This window comes from Peromyscus maniculatus, chromosome X, assembly GCF_049852395.1.
Source record: "Peromyscus maniculatus bairdii isolate BWxNUB_F1_BW_parent chromosome X, HU_Pman_BW_mat_3.1, whole genome shotgun sequence".
In the NCBI taxonomy this organism is placed as follows: Eukaryota; Metazoa; Chordata; class Mammalia; order Rodentia; family Cricetidae; genus Peromyscus; species Peromyscus maniculatus.
In genome coordinates this window covers 64,764,463-64,773,440 of record NC_134875.1, presented here as the reverse complement: position 1 = coordinate 64,773,440, position 8,978 = coordinate 64,764,463, and the positions used below count along the sequence as shown (strand labels likewise).

Genomic DNA, 8,978 nt, shown 5'->3' with positions numbered 1-8,978 from the left:
AGATCTCATATAAGCTTGAAAATGTTGCTCTTCTAAAACAAAAATATAAAACTATCCTACTCAAAGTATATCATGCTTAGAGCCAACTTTAAAGGGCATTCTAAAATGGGTGTGTATTTCTTACTAAACATGCAAATTCAAAACTTAAAAATCTTCCATTTTGAAAATTATTTGAAATGAGAGAGGTAATTCAGAGCCAAGAAATCAAAACACTATTCAGGGCTGTGTTCCAAGCATGACAAGAGGTCTTGATCTGAACATGACCATACTTACTGTGCCTTCAAATTACACATCCCTCCTTAGTGTATAGATTGATTAAACTGTAGAAGCTTTTATAAGAGGTGGCAAAAATGATGCTGATATAATTTTCCAGGAAACATACTAACTGGTCTCATCAACTTCCATAGAACTTGTGCAAATCTAGAAATGTTTTTTTCTCTGCATTAGAGTGGATAAGAGTTTGCATTTTTTTTTTTTTTTTTTTTTTTTTTTTTTTTTTGGTTTTTTGAGACAGGGTTTCTCTGTGTAGCTTTGCGCCTTTCCTGGAACTCACTTGGTAGTCCAGGCTGGCCTTGAACTCACAGAGATCCGCCTGGCTCTGCCTCCCGAGTGCTGGGATTAAAGGCGTGCGCCACCACCGCCCGGCTGAGTTTGCATTTTTTTAAAGGAGGTTCTTCTTTAGGTCATGGTAGATTACTGATATTTTTGATGTTAAAAACTGTTGTTTTTTTTCAGTTTCACTTTTCTGTTGGTTACAAATATATTGCATAATTTTAAGAAACATTGAACACTGATTATTGTTATATTTCTTAGCTTCACTTAAATACTCACTATTAATTGCTTTTAGTATAGCTACACAAAGACAGATATTATATAAATGTATACTAGCACGTTAAACTTTATTTCTCAGTTAAAATACAAATCACAACACAGTGCAAGTTTTATCATCCAGTTATTGATTTCCAAGCTACGCAACATGAAAAATGGGAACTATTCACATAAAAGTATTGCTATACTTCTAAATTAATAGTAATTATAGATTGAGAAGTTATTTAATGTTCAAGTTTTTAAGATCTTTGCCTCTTGAAATTGGATCATATTTAATATTTTTGATATATTTGAAATTTGTGTTCCCTAATTCTTTGTGGTAAATTTGACCACATTATGAATAATTCTTATTTCTAAACAATCTACTTCAAAGTAATAGGTCACCATTCCTTAGAAATTATACTCAGATTACTATTAATTAAATTTAACAGACACTATATAAGTTAATTGATTGGATTTTCATGTCCTTTATTCCATTTAGAAAAATGGATATCTCATTCTACTCTTATTTATTTCTGAAACATGATTTCATGCATAGAATTTTTTCTGCTACATTGAGACTCTCCAGACATTTTTCACATTAAAGAAGTTAAAATATGTCAAGTTGGTGTATGTGGTGTTTCAGCTGAAATTACTGGAGGTACTAGGACTTGAGAGAGGATAATTTTTGAAAATGCAAAAAGCCATATGGATTCTTTTGGAATAGATGTCCTTCATTCAGGGCCAGAAATTCACTTTTACTTCCAGACACTATTTACATTTAGGCTCATTTTTGTAGTGGCTTCACTGAGAAATGTCCCCAACAGGACAAGATATTTGAACACTCAATCTCCTGTTGGTGGTGCTGTTTGGGGATGTTATGGTAGTTGCAACCATGCTGGAAGAAATATATCAATAGAACTGAGATTTGACTCACCCCACTTTCAATTCATTCTCTGATTTGTGTTTATTGTTGAAGATATGATTCCTCAGCTTCTTGCTTTGGCCAATGGCTATATCTCAAAGTAATATCCCTAGAATTTACTAGTTACATGAGCTATCAATTTACTCTGTTATTTCTTCATGAATGTATTTATGTGTCTAAAATACTAAGTACACAAAAATAAAGAAAGTTGATGAGCAAAAACAAAGTCTGGACATAATCTTCATGATGTTCAATGTCATATATATGCTGTGGGGTTGTCTGTATGTCAAATTACTCTGATTGGTCAATAAATAAAACACTGATTGGCCAGTGGCCAGGCAGGAAGTATAGGTGGGACTAACAGAGAGGAGAAAAGAAAGAACAGGAAAGCAGAGGGAGTCACTGCCAGCCACCGCCATGACTTGCTGCATGTGAAGCTGCTGGTAAGCCACGAGCCTTGTGGCAAGGTATAGATTTATGGAAATGGATTAATTTAAGCTATAAAAACAGTTAGCAAGAAGCCTGCCACGGCCATACAGTTTTAAGCAATATAAGTCTCTGTGTTTACTTGGTTGGGTCTGAGCGGCTGTAGGACTGGCGGGTGACAAAGATTTGTCCTGACTGTGGGCAAGGCAGGAAAAACTCTAGCTACACAAATATGCAAAGTTATTCTCACATAACAATCCTAAGTATGCAGCTCTCCATTCAGAGAATCTTATACAACTATTGAGAAGGTCTGAAGTATGCAATCATTAATACAGAAAATGAATGTATCTGTGGTGGTTTGAACAAAATGCCCCTTGTATGCTCTGGTATTTTTTTTTGTATTTTTTAAATTTTACTTCTGTTATTGTTTTTATACCCCAACCACAGTTTTTCCTCCCTCCTGTACTCTCAGTCCCTCCCTTCCTTCTCTCCCCCAAATTCCTCCTCTGTTTCTCTTTAGCAAAGGGCAGGCCTCCCATGCATGACAACCAGCATGACAATCAAACAATAAGTATTAACAAAATTTACTTAAAATGAGTAGCCCTCCTATATACAAATGATAAACAGGCTGAGAAAGAAATGAAGGTAACAATACCCTTCACAATAGCCACAAATAATATAAAATATCTTGGGATAACTCTAACTAAGCAAGTAAAACACCTGTATATGAAGAACTTCAAGTCTTTGAAGAAAGAAATTGGAGAAGACATCAGAAGATGGAAATATCCCCCATTCTCCTGGATCAGTAGGATTAACATAGTAAAAACAGTCATCCTACAATAATCAATCTATAGATTTCAATAAAATAAAATCAATCTATAAAATTCAATAAAAATTCCACACAATTCTGTACAGCCCTTGAAAGATCAATATTCAACTTCATATGGAAAAACAACATCCTAAATGGTTCTGATATATTTTAACACTTGGTCCCCAGTTGATAGAGATATTTGGGGTGGGATTAGGAGATTCACATTTAGTAAAGGAAGTATGTCATTTGGGGTGAGCTTTGAGAGTGAAAAAAAAAATCTAACATAACTTCCAATTTGCCCTTTCTTCTTTGTACTCATGATAGAGATGTGAGCTCTCACCTTACTGCTCCTGTCACTGTTGCCATCCACTCAGCTACCATGATGCACTCTTATCCCTCTGGAACTGTAAGTGAAAATTAATTCTTCAACAAGCCTTGGCCATATTTTAACACAGCAGCAGAAAAGTTACTAATACAGTATCTAAGTAATAACATTTCATTGACTTTTTGAAGCATTTATTGTAAAAGTAAAAAAAAAGTGTCCAATATAAAACTGGTGGGATTATTGATATTGTATTTCTGAAACTGATGTGTTCATACCTAAATCAATTTAAGTACTTTTAATTTACAGTTCTCAGATTCATTGGTTCTAATTTAACTTGTGAGCAATATTCTCTCTTTTTTTAAATGTGTGTATGTTTTTATGTAAACAGATGTTTCTGCTCTTGTGTCCAGATCAGAAGGCAACCTTAGGCATCATTTTTCCAGCATGGTTTACATTTCTGAGGTAGAGTCTCTCAGTATCCTGAAGCTTTGAAAGTAAGTTAGACTCCCAGAATTTAAAGGTAAGAACCTATTTCAGAAATTACAATCAATTTTAGACACAAGACTTATAGGAAATAAAGTTGGAAATGACTTGTAATCTACATTCCTGTGGAATGACTTTCAAAGGTGTTATGCAAGTTGCCAATAAGTGGTGATACCAGCTGTAAAGCCCATTAACCACAGTACTGTCTTGACTGAGAAGATAGTCATAATGGTGAAACAATGGCAATGTTATCATAAGAATAACTAACAGCTGTCTAGTTGGATTTAAGGACCTCTTAGTAGGACAGAATTCATGATTGGTGATGGAAATCTTGTCAACTTCCAATGGCTGACAAAGTTATGGATTTTAGAGGAAAACCTACTACCATAAGGTTCCCTAAATGAGTATAATTTCTAAATATGTTCTAAATACTTCTCATCATATTCATACATAAAGTGTAGGTCTCATATTTCACCAAAGAAACTTCTTTCACAACAGATGGAGACTATGACAGAGATCCATAACTGGTCAACATTTGAAACACAATTTATTACACCCAACACTCGGGAAAAATCATGGAATATGGGGCAGAAAGAATGTAAGAGGCAAATGACAGATTCCTGCTGCTAGATAGTATTCTCTAGATATGATAGGAAAAATGCTTCCATGAGCTCTTGACCATGGTGTAGCATTATTTAAAAGGATTAGAAAGATTAACAGGTAAGGTTTTGTGAAAAGGAGGAGTGGGAAGTGAGTATGATCAAAATATATTTCATGACATTTAGCAGGAATTAAATATTTTATTTATAAGTTCCTGGAGGATTGGTTTTTATTTTTGATGTTTGGACAGTATTGCTTAACCAATTAGGATATATTTTTGACAATTTGAAAAATAGGCAAAGAAAATAATTATCATCTAATATTACAGACTGAAATTTTTAATGTATTTACTTTTACTTTTCCCACATTATTTTAAAATCATTATGTTTGTATTCTATTTTCATATTTTTTTTCAGTTCAATATGTGGCATGTTGCATTTTCCAGTTTGTTCAATGCTTTAAACAAAGCTCAAGGTTGCCTCCCTTTGAGTTGTACATGGGCCCAAAGCATCCTAGCTTTTGGCAAGCAAGCAGGAGACTCAACAAAAAATCAAACTAGGAACAAAGCACTAAATGCAGGGCACATCTGCAAACATATTATACATTTGAAAATTACATTATCAGTAAAAGTGATATAGTTTACAAGTGAAATGAAACTATCTGAAACTGGCTTACCACAAGTTTCTGAACCTGGACTGATACAATAAGTTATTATTATATTATTATAAAAAGTTTTGTTTACATCAAGTGGAATTGGCGATCCATGCTTATACTTTTTAAAAAGCAGGTAAGTCAAATAGCTTCTTTCGTGAACTATTTGTTAAAAACCTGAAATAATTAACAAAACCAGAAAATCCATCCATATTACCATCACTCAAAACTGGACACAAGTAGAGTAAAACATACTTTCTTCTCCAAACGTGTCCAGAGGATCTAGTCTGCCTTTCTCAGAAGACTGCAACTCTATAAATGCCCTGGTATTTTAACTTGTATTTGACAAACATGGATACACTAATTTCTCTGTATGTGTACATGTGTGATGTGATGCATCAGGCCAGAGAACTTGTTACTATGCCACTAACATCACCCAGTCTTAAATTGGACCCTTAGTTTACACACACACACACACACACACACACACACACACACACACGCACACACACACACACACACACACATTTTAGCATGCTATATGCTATACACAAGCTGCAGTGCAACGGGATGGTAATGTGATGATAAGACAGGACTAATGTTCTTTTCTGCCCAAAACAAAATTTTCAGAATTTCACATTATTTTCCTTAAAAAAAATCCATCTTGCTCTAATAATAAAATATATTATGATATTATTAGAAGCTAGTAAGTGCAGAAGTAGAATTTTCATGAAAACACACCTTCTACAAGCAGTGTTTGTTACGTCCTAACTGGCTAAAAACACTTTTTTTTTTCATGAACTTTTCCTTTTTAGATTTTGTTGAGAAACTGAAATTAAAAGAATTTACAGAAGGATATATAAGTTCTCTTAGATGTTTGATGAAAAACAAGAGTACATATTTAGTGTTAGTGATGGAGAGCAAGTCTGAGCACCTACAGTGAAAAGCAGAATATATTTCTGCTCACAGTTACACAATTACAATGGATAATTTAAAATCCAGTTACTTGTTCTGCAACTTTTCTTTAAATGACACTCTTGGATTCATCAGCTGTTAAAAGTCAAACATGTTACCAAAGTATGTTAACTATGTACCAACTATTCCAGGATCTTCAATGCCCTCCCCCTGTCCCCACCCCACCCCCCCAAAAAAAGAAAGGAAGGAATGATTTCCCCAACACCCCTCAGAGGCTGCACAACTCCTGACAAGACATGTAAATCATTGGATTAAAAAAAAAAGCATCCTTGCAAACTTCAAGGCATTTATCAAGCATTTTCGCAGGACACGAAATAACTAAAAGATCAAGGGCAGAGTAGGGGAAAATGTTGCGTCATTCTGGGTTCCCTGTGATTTCTGTATCACTTTAGTCACAGAACAAGATACAGATATCTAGTAAGTGGATTTGCCTTTCCAGTGGGTCATTTGTTGCTCAAGTCAATGATAGCAGGCACTTTAGGACCACACTTGTTAAGTCTGTATTCTTTAATCACTTGCATTCACACTTAAAAACAAAAACTAACAAAATAAAAGAAAAAGACTATTCAGTACTGGAGATTAAATAACAATGTATAGTCTCTTGAAATAAATTTGATTCCTTAAGAAATCTAATTACTTTTAGTTGCTTTTAATATGTGTGTGTGTTTGTGTGTGTGTGTGTGTGTGTGTGTGTGTGTGTGTGTGTGTGTGTGTGTGTGTATTATCCTGTGATTCTACTTATGGTTCCTCTGCTGCATTGATCTATGAGCATAAAAGCCTTATGTCCCCCATGAATGGTGGCTCTAATGCTGCAGAAAGGTTTCAAATAGACAGTCTGGTCCTTCATTGGTCTGGACTATTCATGGCTTCATTGTAAATGATTATCCTTTTGGGATCTTGCTTCTGAAAATTCCATATAGATTCCATTTCTTTAGTGTGATATACAATAGCAGCACTCAGGTCAAAAGAACCTATCTATCATTCCTTTCTAGACCTCGCTGGTATCTCTGTTCTTTGGCAGAGCCTAATAAAGTACTCATGGAGAGACCAGAAAATTTTGATTTTCTATTTCTAGTCCTTTGAGAGAAACACTAAAGCACCTTGACTACTGGTGTCTGCTTTCTGCAGGCCACCTATATGACTGGCTTCTAAGGATAAGGCTCCACTCTCAGTAGTTCCTGGTTTTAGAATGTTACCCAGAACTTGAGGACTAGTCCGTTTTTCCAGCTCATAAGCCTTGGGAAACACAGGATGCTCAGTGCCTGAGGGAATTATTTCAGCCCCCTGTGAAACCAAAGTGGTAGGATATTCTCCATGAATTGTCACTTCCATCAGTTTATGATCTGATGACTTTCAATAACAGTCTCTGGGCCAGCACTGGGCTCATTTATAAATGATAAACCCCATTGATTCTGGAAGATATCCCCCAGGTTTCGCTCATCTGTCTGAGAGAGCAGATCTACTTGTGCAGTGCTTAACAGAACCATTTGCATATTTGAAGGGTAGATAAAAGACTAGACTTAATTTGTTCAACAGCTGCTGAAGTCAGACTCATGTCCTGAAAAACTGAATCAGTCCCAGTAGAGATGGGTATTAAAATATTAGCAGCAATAGTTAGCAATAGCTGACCCCCTGATGGATACACATTTCCATCAGTTCCTGCTAAAACAGGCCCATTAGAAAAGTTGGCAGAAGTAACAGATTTCAGAGCTGACATGGGGACCTGGGATAATCGGCTTGAAGGTTGGGTCTGAGTTTCCCCAGTAGATAACGAATAGGATAAAGATGAAGATGGTGACACCGAAGAGTTCTGTACAGTTTTGTTGAGGTTCTCCTTAACTTTGCTTGCATAACTTATTTTAGGAAGTATTTTATCACTGCTATTGTCCACTGGAAAAATTGGAGGTAGTTTAAACAAGGTCCACGAGTCCTCTTTGGAGGCAGCAGCTGAGGCATCCTTTAGGCCTATCCTCAAACTTTTTACTGTTCAAACCAGGTTTAACATATGAGCTTTTATGAAGTATGTCACCCACAGCAGGTTTTCCATGACTTGTTCCTCCAGGTCTAGTTTCATACTTCCAAAGAGGCTTCAAACTATCTGCTCAAGATCCCTTTTGTTCACTACAGTCAGGCTTTAAACTTTCAAGTCCCTGTTTTAATGCTGGCACACTAGTCTCTTACATTATTTTGTCCTGAATTAAATTAAGGTTTTCACAACCCTTAGCTTTCCTCTTTTTAGGAGTGGTATATCCACTCTCAGATCCACAACCATTATTATCTGCTCCTTTCCTTATATAACCATTAGTGATATAGCCTGAATTATTTGTTATAACACCACTTGAAATTGCTACAGTGTCGATCTTATCAACAGCCTGGTTCTCTACAGATTTATTTTCATAAGACTTCCCATTCTTTTTGTCCATACTGTTTTTCTGAATAAAATTCTTGGTTTTAATTCCTACTTTTCCAAAGTTGCTGGTCTTTACAGTCTGTTTCAGGTATTTTTTTTTATTTCAACTAAAGGTAGGCAATATTAAATGCAAAAATAAAGTTGATGTTCAAACCAAGTTTAACCAAAGCAGTCTTATAAATAAAGCAGAACAATTCTACCTAAGAGTACTAGTGACTTGGACACCAGGAATCACTTATGGAAAAAACAGCTCAGGTAGGAATGGTGGCCCACACTAACTCCAGGTACAGGAGTGTGAGACACCAGCATTACAACTTATACTATAAGGGCTGAGTCTGTAGCTGAGTGGTAGACAATTCCTGCCTAGCACACACAGGGTCCTATATTAAATCCTCAGTTTACAAAATAATATAGCCCACTATACTTGTTTTATTGACAAAAGGGTTTTTTGTTTGTTTTTGTTTGCATTTAAGTTCATAATACTTTCCCCCCCCTATGGCCTTGGTATGCAGAAAGTATGAAAGGCATCTTTTAAAGCTTAAATATTTAAGAACAATGTAAAGAC

General features: G+C 35.5%; 1 pseudogene; it reads right to left on the bottom strand.

Annotated features, from left to right (window-relative positions):
- Nucleotides 1–6,842: 6,842 nt before the first annotated feature.
- On the bottom strand, nt 6,843–8,507 carry LOC102907962 (FMR1-interacting protein NUFIP2 pseudogene; annotated as a pseudogene).
- Between the last annotated feature and the right edge of the window lie 471 nt (nt 8,508–8,978).